The 9,273-nt window shown below is 45.0% G+C and overlaps 1 long non-coding RNA gene across 1 annotated transcript; it reads left to right on the forward strand.

Moving 5' to 3' along the window:
- Positions 1-5,042: 5,042 nt before the first annotated feature.
- On the forward strand, positions 5,043-6,847 carry LOC144241282 (uncharacterized). Its single transcript, XR_013338007.1, has 2 exons — positions 5,043-5,483; positions 6,649-6,847. It is a non-coding gene; the product is annotated as an uncharacterized LOC144241282 (long non-coding RNA).
- Positions 6,848-9,273: the final 2,426 nt, after the last annotated feature.

A 9,273-nucleotide genomic window follows, 5' to 3' on the forward strand; every position in this document is an offset into this window, starting at 1 on the left:
TGAACTGGAGTACGCCACTTATGACGTGCGCGGCCTCTATTATGTAAAGCGCAGTCACGCGGGGGCGCCACTAGGAGGTACCTTCTCCCGCCCGGGACCTCGGAAGCGCCCAGACTCCTCCCACTTCGCTCTTTGTTCCCGCCCTCGCTCCGCCTCTCCCCTGCCGCGGCCGCAACGGCGCTTCTCGCGATACCTCCTCGGAGTTGTGATGTTTTGGTTTCCATGGAGCTACCCTCCGGGAGCCCGGAGGGGTGCGGCTGCTCCAGGAGTTGCGCCTTGTTGAACTAGAACTCGAGCACGATCCCGAGCCTCAGAAAGGTGGGGGGCTTGTGAGAGAACTCTACCATCATCAGGACAGGAGGGGCCCGCACTAGGGAGGGAGAAGAGGAAACCATGAGAACGTAAAAGGGGTGCCCTCTGAGATCCCTTAAAAGAGGGGGGAACTGTAGGATCGTTGACTTCCAGAGAGAAAGGGGGAAGCCCCAGAGAGAAGACGCCTGTGTTGAGAAAGAGGGATGCTAGAGTGATACCCGCCCCAGCACGAAGTAGAAGACTAAGGCGAGGCTCTTCCACCCCTGAGAGTTCTGCTCTGGTGGCCTCCCTCAAAGCGGGATGAAATTGGCCTGAGGCCTGCTTCGTGTTCCCAGTTGCACGCCCAGCTTCTCTTTCAGTCACCAGGGGTTTCATGGCTGCCCCTGCCTCCACCCCTACCCCAAGGCAAGCCACGCCCTCCTGACTACTCTGCCTCTCTGAAGCTCTCAGCTTGGCACACATAGGGGCTGCCCAAGGAATTATGAGCTTCTTGTTCTTGAGACTTTGACAAAGCTTCCTGCAGTGCTGACCTTTCCAAGTCCCTGCCTCGTAGATGCTTCTGGGCTTAGATTATTTTTGGTTCTGCCAACCACCTATGCAGTACTAATTGCACTTTTCCTTCAACGTGCATTTTTCTACAATTAAGGACGCACTTAACGGTTTCTAAATCCCTGTCCCGACAAAATTTACTGTCTCTGAAACTCAAATCCAGCCCCTTTCTTGGGGGGTTGCCGAAAGATGTGTATTAATCAAAGATTTAGGCTCTGGGGTCAGAAAACTAAGGTTTAAAATCACTGTCCCACATTTACTAGTTATACAACCTTGGACTTAACCGCTGAATTTCTCAGAGCCTCACTTCCCTCAGTTGTACAACCAGATCATTGTGAGGATGAAAAACAGTACATGAAGGGTAATGGGAAACTACTTAATAACTATGGTGTGTTACTTTGGAGGGATGGAAACGTTTTGGAACTCAATAGAGAACAATGTTGGGGTACGGGAGAAGGTGAGGGGAGTCACCAGGGTAGAGAAGGCCAGGGAAAAATTTTCTGAGGAGGTGCCAAGATGTCAAGGTCAAGAAGAACTTAACCATATGACTTAGCCAAGAATGTTCTGGGCAGAGGGAAAGGTGAACAGCCTGAAGTAGAATAAAGCTTGGCGTGTTTAAGAGTGAAGAAGAAGCTGCTATAGCTGGAAATTAGCAAGACAGAGGCAAGTAGAGAGGTCAGCAGGAGGTGGCTGGGGCCAGATGTACAGACCCTGGTACAGACATTTTTTTTCCCCCAAAGGACAATGTATGTAGTATAATGGGGAAGAGGCCATTGGCCATTTTTAAGCAGACAAATGACAGATTTGTATTTTTAAGATTTGTCTGAGTGCTATGAGGAAAATAGAGTGTAGGGGGGCAGTGTAAATGCATAGAGACCGGTGAGGAGTGTCTTGCAGTCCTCCAGGTGAGAGGTGACCATTAAAATGTTACAGTGAGGGAGGGGCACCTGGGTGGCTCAGTCGGTTAAGCATCCCATTTCAGCTTAGAGCATGGTCTCAAAGTTTGTGGGTTTGAGTCCCACATTGGGATCTACACTGACAGTGTGGAGCCTGCTTATGGTTCTCCTTCTCTCTCTGTCTCTCTCCTTCTGTTTGCCCCTCCTCTGCTCACACACACACTCTCTCCCCAACTAAATAAACTTTAAAAAATAAAACAAGATGTTGCAGTGAGAGAAGTGGACAGATTCAAGATATACTTTGGAGAGCGAGTCAACAGGATTTAGAGATGGATTCGATTTAGAAGGTGGAAAGGGAAAGAAAGAAATGTATCCAGCTCTGTGGATAGTGGTATCATTTCCAGCAAAAGGGAAGATTAGAAAGACAGGTTTCAGAAAACCGAGAGTTTTATTTTTGACATACAGGCACACATCATTTTATTGAGCTTGGCTTTATTGCACTTTGCAGAGATTACCTTTTTACACATTGAAAGTTTGGGGCAATGCTGCGTCAAGCAAGTCTGCACCATTTTCCCAACAACATTTGTTTACTTGTCTCTGTCACATTTTGGTAATTCTTGCAATAGTTCAAATCTTTTCACTATTATATTTGTTATGGTGATCTGTGCTCAATGATCTTTGATGGTATTATTGTAATTATTCTGGGGTGCCATGAACCACGCTCATATAAGACAGCAAACTTGATTGAAAGATGTGTGTGTTCTGACTGCTCTATGAACCAGCTGTTTCCTCTCCTCCTCAGACCTCGCTATTCCCTGAGACACAGGGAACAGTATCGGAACTAGGCCCATTTATAACCCTACAATGGCCTCTAAATGTTCAAGTGAAAGGAAGAGCCAAATGTCTTTCACTTTAAATCAAAAGCTAGAGGGACGCCTGGGTGGCTTGGTCGGTTAAGTGGTTAAGCGTCTGACCTTGGCTCAGGTCATGATCTCGCGGTTCTTGAGTTTGAGCCTTATGTCCAGCTCTATGCTGACTGTTCAGAGCCTGGAGCCTGCTTCAAATTCTATGTGTGTGTCTCTCTCTCTGCCCCTCCCCCAGTTGTGCTCTGTCTCTCTTTGTCACTCAAAAATAAACAAACATTTAAAAAAATAAATCAACGGCTAGAAATGATTGAGCTTAGTGAGGAAGGCTTGTCAATAGCTGAGATGGGCCGAAAGCTAGGCCTGTTGTGCTAGTGAGCCAAGTTGTGAATGCAAAGGAAAAGTTCTTGAAGGGAATTAAAAAGTGCTACTCCAGTGAGCACATGAATGATAAGAAAGCAAAATAGCCTCATTGCAGATATGAAGAAAGCTTGAGTGGTCTGGATAGGAGACCAAACCCACCACAACATTCCCTTAAGCCAAGGCCTAATCCAGAGCAAGGCCCTCAGTCTTCAATTCTATGAAGGCTGAGAGAGGGAAGGAAGCTGCAGAAGAAAAGTCTGAAGCCAACAGAGCTTGGTTCATGAGGTTTAGGGAAAGAAGCCATCTCCATAGCAAAAAATGCAAGGTGAGGGGCCCCTGGGTGGCTGAGTCGTTTAAGTGTCAGACTTGGGCTCAGGTCACGAACTCACAGTCCATGAGTTCAGCCCCGCATTGGGCTCTGTGCTGACAGCTCAGAGCCTGGAGCCTGCTTCAGATTCTGTGTCTCCCTCTCTCTCTCTGTCCCTCCCTGATTCCCGCTCTGCCTATCTCTCTCACAAATAAATAAACATTAAAAATTTAAAAAAATAAAAATAAAAAATGCAAGGTGAAGCAGCAAGTGCTGATGTAGAGGTTGCAGCAAGCTCTCCAGGAGATCTCGCTGAGATAACTGATGAAGGTGGCTACTCTAAGCAACATATTCTCAGTGTAGACGAAACAGCCCTCTATTGGAAGAAGATGCTGTCTAGGACTTTCATAGCTAGAGAAGAGAAATCAATGATCGGCTTTGAAGCTTCAAAGGACAGGCTGACTCTCCTGTTAGGGGCTAATGCAGCTGATGACTTTAAGTTGAAGCCAATGTTCATTTCCATTCCCAAAATCCTTAAAAACTATGCCAAATCTACTCTGCCTGTGCTGTATAAATGGCAAAACAAAGCCTGGATGAAGTTTACAATGTGGTTTACTGAATATATATTTTTTAATTTTTTTTTTAATTTTTTAAATGTTTTATTTATTTTTGAGAGAGAGAGACACAGCATGAGCAGGGGAGGGTCAGAGAGAGAGGGAGACATAGAATCTGAAGCAGGCTCCAGACTCTGAGCCAGCTGTCAGCACAGAGCCNAGGGTCAGAGAGAGAGGGAGACATAGAATCTGCAGCAGGCTCCAGACTCTGAGCCAGCTGTCAGCACAGAGCCCGACGCGGGGCTCGAACCCACGAACCGTGAGATCATGACCTGAGCTGAAGTCGGACGCTTAACTGACTGAGCCACCCAGGCACCCCTAATGTTTATTTTTGAGACGGAGGGAGAGAGGAGGAGAGAGAGAGAGAGAGAGACCAAGAGGGGGTAGGGGCAGAAAGAGAGGGGGACAGAGGATCCAAAGTGGGCTCTGAGGTGACAGCAGTGAGCCCGATGTAGGGCTCGAACCCATAAGAAACCACAAACCAGGAGATCAGGACCTGAGCCAAAAATGGACGCTCAACTGACTGAGCCACCCAGACACCCCTGTTTACTGAATATTTTAAGCCCACTGTTGAGACCTACTGCCAGAAAAAAGATTCCTTTCAAAATATTACTGCTCATTGACAATGAACCTGGTCACCCAAGCTCTGATGTAGATGTTCAATGAGATTCATGTTGTTTTCGTGCCTGCTAACACATCATCCATGCTGAAGCCCGTGGATCAAGGAGTAATTTTAACCTGAAGTGTTATTATTTAAGAAATATATTTCTTGAGGGGCACCTGGGTGGCTCAGTTGGTTAAGCGTCCGACTTCAGCTCAGGTCATGATCTCACAGTTTGTGAGTTTGAGCCCCGTCTTGGGCTCTGTGCTGACAGCTCAGAGCCTGGAGCTTGCTTCAGATTCTGTTTCTCTGTCTGTCTCTGCTCCTCCCCCATTTGTGCTCTGTCTCTCAAAACTAAATAAACCTAAAAAAATTAATAAAAATTTTAAAATAAGAAATACATTTCTTGGGGCACTTGAGTGGCTCACTCAGTTAAGTCTCTGACTCTTGGTTTCAGCTCAGGTCATGATCTCACAGTTGGTGGGTTTGAGCCCTGCTTTAGGCTCTGTGCTTACAGCATAGAGGGGGATAGAGGACCTGAGGCAGGCTCTGTACTGACAGCAGAGAGCCCGATGTGGGGCTTGAACATACAGACCATGAGATCATGACCTGAGCCAAAGTTGGATGCTCACCTGACTGAGCCACCCAGGGGTCCCAAGAAATACATTTCTTAAGCTCCCATAGAGAGTGATTCCTCTGGTGGATCTGGGAAAAGTACATTGAAAACCTTCAGGAAAGGAGTCACCATTCTACTTGCCATTAAGAACATTCATGATTCATAGGAAGAGGAAAAAATGCCGATGTTGATAGGAGTTTAGAAAAAGTTGATTCCCACCCACGTGGATGACTGTGAGGGATTCAAGACTTCAGTGGAAGAAGTCCCTGCAGATGGGGTGGAAACAGAAAGAGAACTAGAATGAGAAGTGGAGCCTGAAGATGTGACTGATTGGCTGCGATCTCATGATACGACTTGAACAGGTGAGGAGTTGCTTCTTATGGATGAGTAACGAAAGTGGTCTCTTGAGATGGAATCTCCTTGTGTGAAGATTGTCAAAATGACACAAAGCCTTTAGAATATTATATAAACTGAGCTGAGAAAGAAGCAACAAAGTTTGAGAGGGTTGACTGTAATTTGAAGGAAGTTCTACTGTGGGTAACATGCTATCAAATGGCATTGCTGGTTTCAGAGAGATCATTTCTGAAAGGAAGAGGCAATCAATGCAGCAAACTTCATTGTTTTAGAAATTGCCACAGCCACCCGACCTTCGGCACCCACCATCCTGATCAGTCAGCAAATGTGAACATCAAAGTGAGACCATTTGTGACTCTATGGATGGACCAGGGGGTAGGATGCTGAGTAAAATAAGTTAGAGAGAGAAAGACAAACATCATGTGATTTCACCTATATGTGGAATCTAAAAACAAAACAACACAAATAAACAAAAAAGCAAAAACAAAAGCACAAATACAGAGAACAAATTGGTGGTTGCCAGAGGGGAAGGGCTTGGGGGAATGGACAAAATAGGTGAAGGGAATTAAGAGGTACAAACTTCCAGTTATAAATAAGTCAGGGGATGAAAGGTACAGCATAGGGAATACAGTCAATAATATTGTAATAACATTATATGATGACAGATGGTAACTACATTTATCGTAGTGAGCATAGCATAACGTATAGAATTGTCAAATCATTATGTTGTACACCTGAAACTAATATAACATTGTATGTCACTTATACTTCAATTAAAAAAAAAGAAGTGAGGGGCACCTGGGTGGCTTAGTCGGTTAAGCATCTGACTTTCGCTTAGGTCATGATCTCGCGGTTCGTGGGTTCGAGCCCCGCGTTGGGCTCTGTGCTGACTGCCAGCTCAGAGCCTGGAGCCTATTTCAGAGTCCGTGTCTCCCTCTCTCTCTGACCCTCCCCTGCTCACTCTGTCTCTCTCTCTCTCTCCTAGAAATAAATAAAAATATTTAAAAAAAAAAGAAGTGAGAAGGGGTAAATAACTATTGAAACAGGAGAAATTTAATAAATTGTAAGATATTAAAACAACTCCACCAGCAAAAAGATTACAACTCACTGCAACCTCAGATGATGGTTAGCATTTGTTATCAAAATATTTTGTAATGTTTATTTCTTTTTTAGAGAGAAAGCGAGCAGAGGAGTGGCAGAGAGACAGGAAAACAGAGAATCCAAAAGCAGGCTCCAGGCTCTGAGCTGTCAGCACAGAGCCCAGCACAGGGCTCAAACTCATGAATAGCAAAATCATGACCTGAGCTGAAGTCGGACGCTTACCCAACTAAGCCACCCAGGCACCCCTCAATAAAATATTTTTATTAAGATATGTACATTGTATTTTTAGATATAATGATATTGCACACTTAATCGACCACAACATAGTGTAAATGTAACTTTTACATGCATTAGGAAACCAACAAATTCATTTGACTCACTTTATTGTGATATTCACTTTACTGTGGAGGTCTGGACTCAAACTGGCAATATCTCCAAGGTATGCCTGTATTAAGTTCTAGATGCCTATGGCACATCCAGGAGGAGACATTATGTAGGCAGTGGGCTCTAATCCGTATATCTCTTCTAGTAGAGGTCTGGGACAAAGAGTTTGGGGGACATTATCAGTATATATGTAGTATTTAATACCCTAAGAGTGGATGATATTACCTTGGAGGCCCATAGAGAGAGGGGAGCAGTGCCCCCCTCCTAAGTCAAGAGGAAGCCCATCCAACAGAGGTCTGGTCTGAAGGAGAGGCCAGCAGAGGAGTCAGGAGCCAGCGACAGCAGAGAGGAGAGAGTGGTTTCACAGAAGTCAAGAGAAGAGTGAGAGACATTAATCAATAGTGTCATCAGCTGCTGGGAGATTGAAGTGAGGACATTGATGGATGTTTCTTAACTGACCTGGACACACCTGTGTTTGCTGAATATCTACCTGTCAAAATCTGTCCCTCTTCCCTTCCCTCTTCAGAGCCTTATCAAGTCTTCCTCCATGTGTCTTCTGTGGCAGCAGGGTGTGCCCTGGAGGGAGCAATAGAAGAGAATTTTCTAGAAGTATTGTTCATAGTATCAAAAAGAAAGAGGATGGGGCACCTGGGTGGTTCAGTTGGTTGAGCATCTGACTCTTGATTTAGGCTCAGGTCGTTATCTTACAGTTCCATGAGTTCCAGCCCTGCGTCCCACTCTGCACTGATAGCATGGAGACTGCTTGGGATTCTCTCTCTCTCTCTCTCTCTCTCTCTCTCTCTGCCCCTCCCCGACTTGTGTGTGCTTTCTCACACAAAAAATAAACAAAAAATTTCAAAAATAAACATTTCTTAAAAAGGGGGAGAAAAGGAAATAACTATTGACAGAATAATGGACAAATAAATTGTGCTGTATTTAGGGTACCATGAAGTCCTGAGAGGGGACACTTAGCTTTAACTGGATCACTCTCCCAGGGTGTCACTGCCTACCTTCTATTCACAATCTCCAGAAAATCTTTCTGTGAAGATGATGGTATAGGTCTGGGGTGAAGGCGAGGGAGTTGACAAAAAGTAGGACTGGCTTCTATTACAGGTATGAATCCTTGGTCCACAAATTCAGAAAGAAAACTTTAGAAAAACAAATGTAATTTATTTTTCTGCCTTAAAACATTATTTTTCTGGGTTTTTGAGATATAATTGACATATAACTGGATTTGATTTCTATGTTATTCATTCGGTAGATTGCACTGACAATCTAGTAAGTATCAGGCAAAGCGCTAGGCCTTAAAAGTTCTAGACACAGCAAAGGATGCCTGGCTGGCTCAGTCAGTAGAGCATGTGACTCTCGATCTTGGAGTCATAAGTTCGAGCCCCACCTTGGGAGTGGGAATTGCTTTAAAAAATTACAGCAGCAAATATGACCAAGTCCTTGCTGTCACGAAGCTTCCATTCTAGGCGTGAGGGAGACAGGTGATAAATGAGTAAACAAATGGATAATATAATCGTGGGTGATGCTAAGGACTCAGAAAAAATAAAACAGGGAAAAAGGAGAGAGAATAATGGGAGAAGCTCTATTTTAGATGAAATGATCAGGGACGACTTCCCTGAGAAGGCAGCACATGAGCCAGCACCTAAATGCAGGATGGAGTGGAGGAGGGAGGGAGTGGTAATCCAGCAAATGAGACTCAGAAGATGCAGTGAGGTCAGAGAGAAAACCAAGAGAATGTTAAGTCTCAGAAGCCAAGTGAAGAAAGGGCTTCAAGAAAGACATGATCATTGGGGCACCTGGCTGGCTCAGTTGGAAGAGCGAGTGACTCTTCATCTCAGGGTCGTGAGTTGGAGACCCACAGTGGGTATAGGGATTGCTTGAATAAATAAGTAAAATTTAAGAAAAAAGAGAGAAAGAAGTGATCATTTGTGGTCATGGCTGCTAAGAGCTTTGGCAGGATGGATGTTTGGTAACCCAGACAAGAGTTGCACTGGGTTGACATGAGGAGAAGCCTGACTGAGGTAATGCTAAAGCCAGAGGGGGCAGGAGAAAAGACGAGAAAGAGGAAAGAGGGACCCCTGGTGGCTCAGTCAGTTACGAGTCCAACTCTTGATTTCAGGTCAGGTCATTATCTCACACTTTGTGAGATCATACCCTGAGTGGGACTCTGCACTGACAGCTCAGAGCCTGTTTGGGATTCTCTCTCCTCCTCCTCCTCCTCCTCCTCCTCCCCCGCTTGTGTGTGCTCTCTTTCTCTCCCAAAATAAACAAACTCTCAAAAATAAATAAACATTTTTTAAAGAG

Source organism: Crocuta crocuta, unplaced genomic scaffold, assembly GCF_008692635.1.
Source record: "Crocuta crocuta isolate KB4526 unplaced genomic scaffold, BGI_CrCroc_1.0 scaffold127, whole genome shotgun sequence".
NCBI classification, from domain to species: Eukaryota; Metazoa; Chordata; class Mammalia; order Carnivora; family Hyaenidae; genus Crocuta; species Crocuta crocuta.